An 11281-nucleotide genomic window follows, 5' to 3' on the forward strand; every position below is an offset into this window, starting at 1 on the left:
CCCCAGTGTATATGTTTTGTTTTTTCTTACCTTTAACTCTCTTTTCGCCATCTCCTAGACGTCCTGGGTTTTCCTAGCTGGAGACTGGGGAGACCGGCTCCCCTCGCCAGGTCCAGAGGATGTCGGAGGCAGGCACCTTCTGAATCGAAAGCCTTTTCGTTAGCAGCTGAAGCAAAGCTAACAGGTTCCTGCAGCTGCCACACCTCTGACTTTTTCTCGACCAACGCTTACATGAGTTACAGCCTCGGATCACACTATTCCAGTAGAAATGAAACGTTTGGTTTCTGATTGGCTAAAATGAGTTCCAATGCTCCTTTCTTTCTCAGAGGTCAAAACTACCACATTCTAGAATGTTAAGGGCATTGGGGCAAGTGGATAATCTGCTTCTAGAACGTCTAGATAACGTCAGCCCGAAGTCTCTAACAGTTCTCCTGGGAAAAACCACCAACATGTCTTCCTCCTATCACAGTGCTGCAACTGCCTCTTTCATTCTGTAGCTGCTTTTATCCTGTCCCTTCTCCTCTGCTCTCAGTAACTCGGACATTGCTACGAATTCAAGAAAGATCTGATGCATAAATAAAGGGATGAGGATGTTTAAGAAATATTATTTTTATTAAAGGCATCATCTGTTCCTGACGACGCTGAGTTATGGTCTGAAGAATGCTGTACTTTTTCAGCAATCGAAAACGGAGGGCAGAGGTGGGGGCAGGAGAGTCGGGGAAGGGTATTTTATGAAATTTAGAAACACTATGAACAGTGAATAAATAGGAGTGACCCTGGGCACGGTTTAATTTTCCCCCAGGCTGCAATTCCTCCCTACCTACCCTACACTTCTTTGCTGAGGACAGGGAACGGGTTCACTCTGCGACGACCGAGCTTTCCTTTCTCACTGGTCATCAGGTCAAGGTAAGTGTCCAAGCCCTCTAAACCGTGTCCCACTGCGCATAAAAAATAAGTTCCGGTTTAAGACAAAGTGCAAAAGTCCCAGCACCTGAAAAGATGAATCGGTGAACACCGCCCGGAAGGCGACCTCTGTTTGCGTGCGGGGAGCTGCTGCTCCGTTGGGGATGCTGGCAGGTGGCGAAGTCACAGGCCTGGAGGTGAGGGCGGCCTGCTGCGCCTGCCTCCCCATCAGCTCGCTGCCACCGGGTAGACGCCAGGTAGGCGGGGCCCCCGCGCCACGTGCGGCGCCTTCCCTGGTTACCTGTGCGTCTACCTCGCAGCCATGGGACCTGGGGTATGAGCGAAAACTGATGCATTGTGACACATGAAAATTTTAACCCGAGAGGTAAACTGGTTTTGCATTTCTGAGTGGAGAGTGGCGTTTGTAAGAAGAAAAAAAACAGTAAGATTTTTATGGTCCGAAGAAAGAGCGTTGCTGGTGAAGGGGTCTCCACTTATGGGCCGAAGGGTCCCCGTGGCCCCTCTGCCAGGATTCGCCGCGGCAGACCCAGAGTAAACGGAACATTGGTTCCAGACGAGGTGCTTTCTACTTCCCGTGCTGGAGGTTTCTGTCTCAATATGCCAAAGCGAGGCACGTTCAGACGTGGTCTCACCCAAAAGGAGACACTTTTTAACTTTAGTTTAGACCATGTAGATCTTCAAAAAGAAAATTCTGAATTCAATCTCAAATCTTTGGGAAGGGTTCGGATCACATATTTGGCAGGATGTATATAGTATGTTACCTTAATAATAAACCCTTTATTTGGATAAATCTTCGGTTGATTTTTTTCTAATGAATCGAAAACTTCAGTGTTAGAATTACCATCTGAGGATTAAGGTATTAAAAAAAGTTCTCTTTCCTTCCAAACTCATGTAGACTCCATCCTTCCCTCAGCATGAATTTTCCTTCTCAAGGTGGCTGCTTCGCCTTGCCTTGTACTTTTATTCTGAATGTCTTTTTCCCTCTATATTTGCCAAATAGAATGTGTGAGGTTTATGTTTCAGAGGTACAATTTCTTCCATAATCGTACCTATCTGATCTCCTACAAGAGTGTTTAGAAAAATAATAAAAATAGGAAACATTTTTTTGGTAGAATAATAACTATTAATGGGGCTTCCTGGAGGCCAGTTGAAAGTAATCAGTTTTCCATGTCCTTTCTAGACACCCAGAATTTTTACTGCATCTTTTCAACATCTGTTGGACAGACATCTCAGTTGAAGATAGATGATTATTCTCCACCAAATCACATCTGAATTCATAGTGCTTTCAGAACGTAAAATTAATTGTTTTCAGTTCAAGCTCCTTAAAAGATCAAGTTATATATTTTTCACCTTACCTGGTTTTAGTTGCAACAAACTCATTTTAATTTGGATCTTCTTTAGAAAAAAGACAGAACACATTTTGTTTTTTTTTAATATATATATAGAATAAACTTTGTTTTTATTACGGACATGGATCAAAAATAAAAGTTTTTATGTACATACGACGTACAGTGCAAACGAAAAGCTTTTAAATACCACGGATAGACGTGTTGTTGGGAGCGAAACGGGGTGGAAGGTGGGTTTAGGGCGGCCGGCCTGGAACTGCAGGAGGGGGTCGCCTAGTGAAAACAAAACAAAACAAAACGAGATAACAAAAGAGACACGCAGAGGCAGAGGAAGAACGCAATGTTTGAAATTAAAACGAACCCAAATGAGAGCATGCAAAATTATCCCCCAGAAGCCAAATCCGAACCAGACAGGAAAGCAGGCAGACATGCAGGGGTCACGGGAGAAAACATGGCAGACGTAGCTGTCCCCAGGACCCCTTCTGGCTTTCGGTGGTGTGCTAGGCACGAGCCATTTGCACCCGCTCCAAAATCCTATTATTTCGTATCACAGAATGATGAACCCATGCAATCCCACTCGGGAGAACTGGGGACAGACAGTACCACCGCCACGTACCTTTGTAACTTGAGTATCTGTTTCCCAACCCTGACTTTGTGACATCTGGTTATTTCCAAAGATTTCAATAAATGCTGTGAAATCTTTGTAGGGAGGGAGAGGGAGTCGATAGAGAAATATGCCGGGTGAAATTTTTTTTAAGATGAGGGAAATTAGAAGGTGTTAAGAGATCAAATGAGCTATGTAATCGCAGCGCAGACAATGGCAGGGTGATCTTGGAGGGAAGGGTTTGTAAAGAAGAATTTGCTCCAGGTGATCATGCTGATGAAGCAGCCTTTCCAGGCCCAGGGACACTATAAGGCGGGGTGTGGCCTGCGGTGACCCCAGGGCTTCGTGGGGTTTCCCGCTGTCTCAGAGCTGGGTGGCACTGAAGTTCTGATTGATTCTGAACTAGGGCCACTGGGGCAAGTGACACTTGGCTTGCTGGCCTTTTTGTCCACGCGCCTAGCCTGGCTGGCGTCTTGTCAGGCCCCCGGGTCGTGAAACGGGTTCCAGAGCCGGGCTCCGTTCGGACACCAGCCTCTCCGGATGTTTTGCTGTTAGAGAAGATCCAGCAAAGTCAACATCGCAGCATACAGCTCTGCAAGCAGGAGGACAGCGGGCCCGGCGACGCTTCCCAGCAGAACCTGTACTAAAATTTCCTTTCTGCCCAGACGGGGAACACACTCAGCACTGCGGCCAGCCCGCAGGCGCCGAGGCTGGCCCGGCCAGGGCCCTGCTCTCTGGCTATGCATCCAGGTGACAGATAAGATACTCACTTCCATCTGACTCCTGTAACTTCAGTGAGTGGAGCAATGAAGTCTACAAAAAAGCAAAAACAAAAACAGACTTCTTTTTCCTCTTCTCTGAGATGTTACTGGAGCCCGTGTGATCGGGCTATTTCTGAGCTGTGGTCAAAAGTCATCTTACGTTCCCCCAAGTCCAAGACCAAGTTTTCTTTGGTCCAGTCTAAGCTGGCTACACTACGGAGGCCTCCGATCCATATAAATGATGAAGAACTTGTTATTGGTTCGTAACCTTTCAACTGCGGGGGTTCTGCGAGCCTTTAGCTGCTGAGAGGCAGGTAATGAATGTCCCTGGTGTTTTCATGAAGCAAGTGTAATTAAATTCCAGTCGGGCTCGATGAGATTTATCACCTGCCCAGCAAACAGAAACTAGTTTTGAGTTCCGAAGGGGCTTTGGGACACTTTAACTGCCTCGGCGGGGCGGGGCGGGGCGGGGCGGGGCGGCGAGCCATTAAACCCAGGAGCAGGCCACAGGGCCCAGGGGACGCTCAGTTTGCATTTGCTGGTCTGGTGTTCTAACCCAGGAACAGGATCAGAAAGTCTGCTTCTGGGGACATATTTCACCGACGGCGAGAATGTTTGCTCCAAGCCTCAGAGTGACACAGCTCCTGTCTTTTCCTCCTCACTTATCCCACATCCAACTTGCCTCGCATTGCCAGAAAAGCACCGCCGATGTCACCAAACAGCGGCTCAGAGTTAGTGCTACCACCGATCTCGGCCGTTCGGGTTTCGCTATTTTCCAGAATTTTCTACGTTGCTTACACAACGCTGAAGTGCTTGAAGGCGAGCACTGAAAATATCTGGACGTTTTCTCTGACGAGTCACAAACGTACCTCATGCTGCCGCCGCCCCCGATGTGAAACCCGGAGAACTGAGTGGGACACTGAGCTGCTCACAGCTTTTAGGGCTCATCAGAGCGGGGCTCGCCGCAGAAACAAACCCACCGGGTGAAAGACCCTGATTTCAGGGTCTGCCTTCTGAAGCTTTCTGAAAGACAGCTTCACAGAACTGTTTGGCCAGAGCAGCCAGGCGAGGAGACGTGGACCGCGGGCAGAAGCCACTCGGAAAGACTCGGATCTCAGTGAGAGCGAGAGAGAAAAGATAGTACTGAAAATCACGCGGACCCCCCAGCGAGGGCCACTGCGGCTCGCGACGTGTACGGCTCATCGGCCATTGTGACTTCCTCCTGTGTAACTCCCAGACACGCCTGTGACAAAGCGCCAGGGCTTTGAGAGGACTGTCCCAAGCCAGGAGCTCTGGTTGCTCTGAGTATTGATTTTATCACCCAGCTTCCGGCTAGCGACAGTCTCTACAGGGACAGTCACGCTCAGTGCCTTTCCCTCTGGCCTGAAGCCACTGTCGCAGTGTTTGGTGGGGCATGCGCCTCGGGACACCCGTCCTGGGGGAGGCTCCGTGAACAAAGCATTGATGGTCAAATGCGTCTGAGGAACACGTAGGCGCTAACCCTCTCTGGGAGATTCACAATGCAGCCTGAGAGTAAAGCTTCTGTAAGTTCAAGGTTCTCATTATTAGGCAGCCACGGTGTGAAAGAATACCAACGAACGGTCTTCAGAGTGGCAAAGCCAAGTGTGCGTAGGGTGTGACAGCCATCGAGCTCAAACCTCAGCTCTGTTTCTCAGTATGAAATTTAAAGATTCCAGCAGAAAAACAAGGATTTTTGGAAACAGATTGAGCAGATATTGACACCGATCCCAGAACTACTTAAAAAATATGCATGGAAATTGGCCAGATAGTTACATTGAGGTCCTTCGGTTTTGGTAATTTCCATTAGAAAGTATTCTGGATATAGAATCATGCAGTAAAACACACACTCTCACCTACACAACGCACAACACAAGTGCACAGCGTGATTCTCATCCTGACTCTTCCAGTCAGGAGCTTCCCCGGGGGGCGCTGACGGCTCCACTCATGGAAGATATATAGACGTGAGAAAGAAATTACAACAGGAGAGTGTAAATTAGCACAAGTCTTTCTGCTTCATCTTCACACAATGAGCGCATCCTGAACACAAAGGGAAAGTAAACCAGTGTTTCTCCCCTCCCATGCCCTCTCCTTCCTCAAAACTCTAAATGAAGACTCTCTCTCTATTCCCTCTCTAGAATGCAGGGAGGACAAGGATGTGTGTAGCCACCGAACACTCTTCCGGCCTCTTAAGATGGGGGAAGCCGAAAGGGGTGACCTCTCCCTTCAATGTCCAATGTGTAAACACTGGTGGCACCTGCTGAGTCAGGAGCTCAGCTGCTTCCTGGAAGAAATGCCTCCTGTGGCCTAACGTTTGGGCCAAGGAGCCTTCCTCCTTCTGCTTCCCAGGTTTTCTCATGAACACTTCCTTCTCGATTACAAAATGTCACAGTGCCTCTCGGCAAGCGTCACACCGCACTCTCTGGCTGTCTAAGGTTTGTGTCCCTCTTGAACCTATAGAGGGTTCTTGAAACCAACGATGGCTTCAAATCAGGAATAAAAGATCCCAGATTTTCCCGCCTTTGATTTTTCCAATTTGCTCCCTGTAAGAATCTCATTCTTCCCCAAATTAATGGCAGTAATGCCAGATGCTACCGTTCTCCAGGTCGGTAATTCTGGGCCAGTTTGATCAAAAGTGTTACGTTTAGAAGTCTCGGATTTTACTGCTATGCATAGACACGACTCAGACATATACAAGAATAAGGAAGGGGGAGTCCTTCAAATGTTATCATTTATTTCGGGTTCAGAAATACAGCTTCACATTTTCACAGTAGGTACACGTGACCTTCGAGAATGATACAGGCGTTAGGAACTGGCTTCAAAAATTCCATTCACAGCATCCATCCATATAACCAACATTGAGAAATCCAAGAGGTGCCAACAAGACAGTGGAAAGTATTCTGGCTCAAATTAATTAAAAGATCAACAGAGAAGATAAAGATAGGATTTTGCTTCTGTACACTGCTTCTTCGTAAAAAAAACAAAAGAGGAATTTGATTTAGAAAAGGGAGTGAAAATAAACACAGACAAGCAAGCGAAACAAAGGCTGTACATGTGAAATAAACACAAATCAAGTGATGATGAAATTTCTGGTTGGGAGGAATAATTTTTTTTTTTTTTAAATTAAATAGGCAGCAGACAACGCAAGAGGTTAGACAGAGTAATTTTTATCATAACTTTAAAAACATTTCATAATGAGCAAAGTTTGAGGAATTCAAGGGTGAGAATTTAAAAGACATGATGCCTTGAGCTGAGCCACGCATGAACCCCCAGACCAGAGAGGGGAGGAGCCCCACCGGAACACCCGTGTGAACGGGGCTTCAGACGAACAGCAGACTCTTTCCTTGAGTTTCCTCTCTCTTGTGCTCACACATTCATACATTCTTACACATATGTACAAATAGCAAGGCATATACTATGTATGCTTCAAAATATTCTTAAAGTTCACAATACAGAGCACCACATAATTTTAAACACAGCAACGAGACAGGAAGACTTTAAGATTATCTAGAAGACACATTTGAGCTTTTAAGAAAAGATCGAGCGACCTAATGAAATCGTCTAGCTTCGTTCACATTAAACTCTGAGCTCACGGCGAGCAGCCCCCTCGCTGAAATGACACAAAGCTCACGGCTGGAGTCTCGTATATTATCTTCTTTCATTGAGGTCCACAGTTCAGAGACCCAAGATTGAGGCTTTATTCTCAATGTTAAGGAGATTCCTGTCAATTTCTGATAATTCTATTGTCTGCCAAATAAAAAATGTTTACTTGAAAAAGAGGACGGATGATCTTCCTCCAAGGTTTTAAGCAACTTCCCCTCTGCGTTTTAAGCAAATTCATTCAAAAAGATCCACTTCTCTTATTGTATCGCTGTATCCCTCTATTTTTTGATGTTTACTGTAGAGAAAAGATGACTAGGTAGACGAACTTAGCTTTTTAAGATTCAGCTCAGCAATCCAAGAATAATTTATATTCTAATCGGAGCTCTTAAAGGTAGGTCTCCAGATCTTTCACTTCTTATCAGACTACATTGGCAAAAGGAATTTCTCCTTAGACAGCAGTGCTGTGGACTTAGATACAAATGCTCATGGATGTTATTCTACCATGTTGTCATGGTAACTCTGAGCTTTGTGCCTTTCAGAACGAATACAGTCTGGAGAAAACTTTGTATACCTCATGTATTTTATGAGAAACGAACCACTGTTATCACATATTATAGCAGATTCTCCAAAGCCACCCCTCGTATTAGCAGTTTAAAAAATATATTCATACCCCCACACACAAAGCACACATATACAGAGATATTTACATCCACATGTATACATATATATACAACACACATACAACCCACTCATGCTTCTGGCATTTTAACAAGTACTTTGAAACCTACCTCCCCAAAGGGGCACAAAATACATGTACTTACAGGAATGAATCTACTATGTACGAACTGTGGACACAAAGACACATGCACAGAAAATGTGTTTGTACACAGGGAAATTCAACATTCACCGCAGACTGGCGTCAGGGCCCGTTCGTAGTTGAGGGTGATGGCTACAGTCTATACTCAAAAGTCATAAAATTAATCTATATGACTTGCTTTTTAATTCTAAGTCCAGAGGGCTTATAGTTACATCACAGAAACTGGTTTCATGAAAACACTTTAGAATAGAATGAGTCTGTACCTGAACACGTAGGGCATTTGCTAATAAACAGACCCTACTGTTCTTCTATGTTACGAAACACAGCTAAAGCGAAATTCGGAAGCGTGATCTCGGAAGTGCAGCGTGTCTGTTCTAAGTCGATACTATGTCAATAACCTGTCCACGACTGAGTCAGTGGTTATTCCAATTAGTCAAGAAGCATGCAAGACTGAGCATGTAACGATGAAACAGGTTTCCCTCTCAAACACACACACACACACACACTCACACACACACACACACACACACACACGGTTTACTATTCCAGATCCTGAAACGCCGTGTGTTTAATCTCGTTATACTAGATGTGAGGGGGCCACGGCCGTGACGTAGGCGGCATCGGAGTTGGGAAGAAGCGACACGGAAGATGCGACGGGGGGCGGCAAACGCTCAGGGAGCTCAGTGAGCTACGTCCCCACCGTAAGGCCTGACGTGACGCGGCGCTTCGAAGCGGGCACGTCCTGGCGCTCCCAGCTTCGGTCGCATTGACGTCTCCTTTTGGCAGGATGTAAACCCTTCGGGAAACGGGGTCACACTAATCACGTGACACGGTACCGTCGCAAACCGAGCACATCCTCCGGCATGGCTGCTGAAATCCCGGGGGACGCTGGGTGCCATTTGGAAATAACGTAGAAGAAGAATAGGACAAAAATGTACCCACGAAGAGAGACAACTGGGACAGTGAAACTATGGGACTATAATCTGACAGCGAAACCCAAAGATGACCAGTGCTGTCACTTATGACCGCGTACGGTCAGTGGAAAGGAACTCGAAAACAATCTCTGATTTTCTTTGACATGGTGTGTGTCGATCCAAAGACACACCAGCGGTTATCCACAATATTTTCCTTTAACGGGAGGAAATTTTTGAAATACAGCAAAATGCAAAACCACATATCGCATGAAGCCAAGCCTGAAGTATGCAATCTGTTAGCTGCCTGTTTTGGAGAACTCGAAGGAAGAAGCAAAGGGAATCCTAAAAAGAGGGGATTTTATGAAAAGATCTCACTGCAGATTATTTATTTTACTATGGATGTTTGTTTAACATATTTCCATTTAGCTGTGGCACTATTTTTTAAAATACAATGTGTTTCTTGTACATCGGTTCCATTTACAAAGAGTTAATTTTTTTCCAATGAGAAAAAATAAGATATGAGAAGATTTAGAGTGGCGATTTAGGGTGGTGATTTAGGGTGGTGTTCTTTAAACAATCATTTGTAACTTAAAAGTTGAAATGCCCTTTTAGTGAATCTTGTGTCCTCTGATTTTTGCCTAAGTAGGCTAGCTGTAACCATTTAGAATAAGTTCAAAATGATGCCATTCAACTTGGCCAATTCTTTTTTTAATAATGGTTGAAAAGTTTTTACTTCATACTTTATAGGTGTCTGTTTTAGGTATAAAGTACACAGGAAATTAAAGTTAGGTTAACATACAAATCATGTTTGCTGCTTTCAAAGGGAGACGTTTCAGTGGGTGAAACCTGATTTACTCCTGTCGAACCTGGAGTAGCGTCAGGGGACGCCACCACTGAGTGCCTACCTGGTCTGCTGTCTGGGAACAGTAAGCAGACAAAATTCCAGCTGGCTTCTGGCCGTTTCCTACACGCTAATCATCTGGTCCCAGGTAGTCCGACACTCAGCCTCAGGACTGAACTATTAACCCCGGGGCTAAATGGCTCTTGTAAATTTTAGAAATGTTAGATTTTGCCAATTTGCTGTAGACCTCAGTGTCTTAATAATCGTTTTCTGGAATGACCTGGGTAGAGACTCTGAAGTCGTAGAACCGTAAAAGTGTGAACTCTGCTCTTAAACCATGGCATCGCTAACATAATGACTTTTCTTTCCGTTCCAGGGCCCCGTCTCTAAATATGTTTATCCCACCGTAAGTCTCGAGATTTATTAAGAAAGCCTAGAGTGGATAGAAAGTGACTTTAAACCTGTCGGAAAGGTAGGATACATTTTTACATAGGGAATTACATATTAGCAGGGAAAGAGAGACATATTTTTGCTCCAATGAACCAAATAGATAAATAAACTGGAGTTAGCTGTGCCTAAAATTATATCAGTCTGAGAAAATAAGTAATTTCCATGGCAGCTTACACTTAACCTAGGAGGAGGTGAGTGAATAAGTGAATAAAGACATTATTTTTTTTTTCAGGTATTCTGAAAATGTGATGTTTTGCTTCTTCCTTGAATTCTAAAAATAACTAGCCAAATCTATTGACTAAACACCGAAAAACAAGCTCTGATGTGCTGTTGAATCTGCTTCTAGCACGAAGCAAAACACACTGGCATGAGGAGAAGCTCCCTAGAGCAAGTGATGCCTTAACTTTTCCTTTGCAAATGACCTTGCGCTTCCGGAAGAGTTTTATCCTCAAAGAACCCCTAATGTTAAAAGGTTACTTCCTAGCAGTCTTATGAAATGAAGAGGAAGGAAAGAGGCTCCAAATAGGTAATTATGGAGTAGGCAGAAACATTAGTAATTACCAACATCGTTTCTGTCGGCCAAAACGGAACGTGGGGCAATAAGTGTGTATGGCTTAGGTCTACGCCCACCATCTCAGATCGCATAAGCTTCTTTATTTAATGGGCTGTCTATCTGGTAGGTATCCTGGGAAACATGTCCAAAGCAATTTGAAACAGATCCCAGGGTAGGCAAACGGTCCCCAAAGTATAGGGCTGCTATACAAACCTACCTTGGTCAATACAACATATAAAGCTTCGAAGGGCCAGCAGTTTTCAAGGGCCAAACCCCTAAGGTTTGACATACCATGAGCGATGAGGACGAGTGACAAATGCATTAGTAACACTGGTTACTTGCCTACTGATGTCCACACATGCGACAATTCGTGATTTATTGCAACGGTTATCGAATATGTTACGTTCGCACAATTCATTAGTAATTAATTGCCATGCCAGACACTTCGTT

The 11281-nt window shown here is 44.9% G+C and overlaps 1 protein-coding gene across 1 annotated transcript in view; it reads right to left on the reverse strand.

Annotated features, from left to right (window-relative positions):
* Nucleotides 1–4722: 4722 nt before the first annotated feature.
* DNM3 (dynamin 3) overlaps nucleotides 4723–11281 on the reverse strand; it is a 412790-nt gene continuing 406231 nt past the window's right edge. The window contains exon 22 of the mRNA XM_011371704.2: nucleotides 4723–11206. The gene's annotated coding sequence lies outside the window, so the exon portion shown is untranslated. The remainder of the gene's footprint in view (nucleotides 11207–11281) is intronic.

Source organism: Pteropus vampyrus, unplaced genomic scaffold, assembly GCF_000151845.1.
Source record: "Pteropus vampyrus isolate Shadow unplaced genomic scaffold, Pvam_2.0 Scaffold194, whole genome shotgun sequence".
Lineage (NCBI taxonomy): Eukaryota > Metazoa > Chordata > Mammalia > Chiroptera > Pteropodidae > Pteropus > Pteropus vampyrus.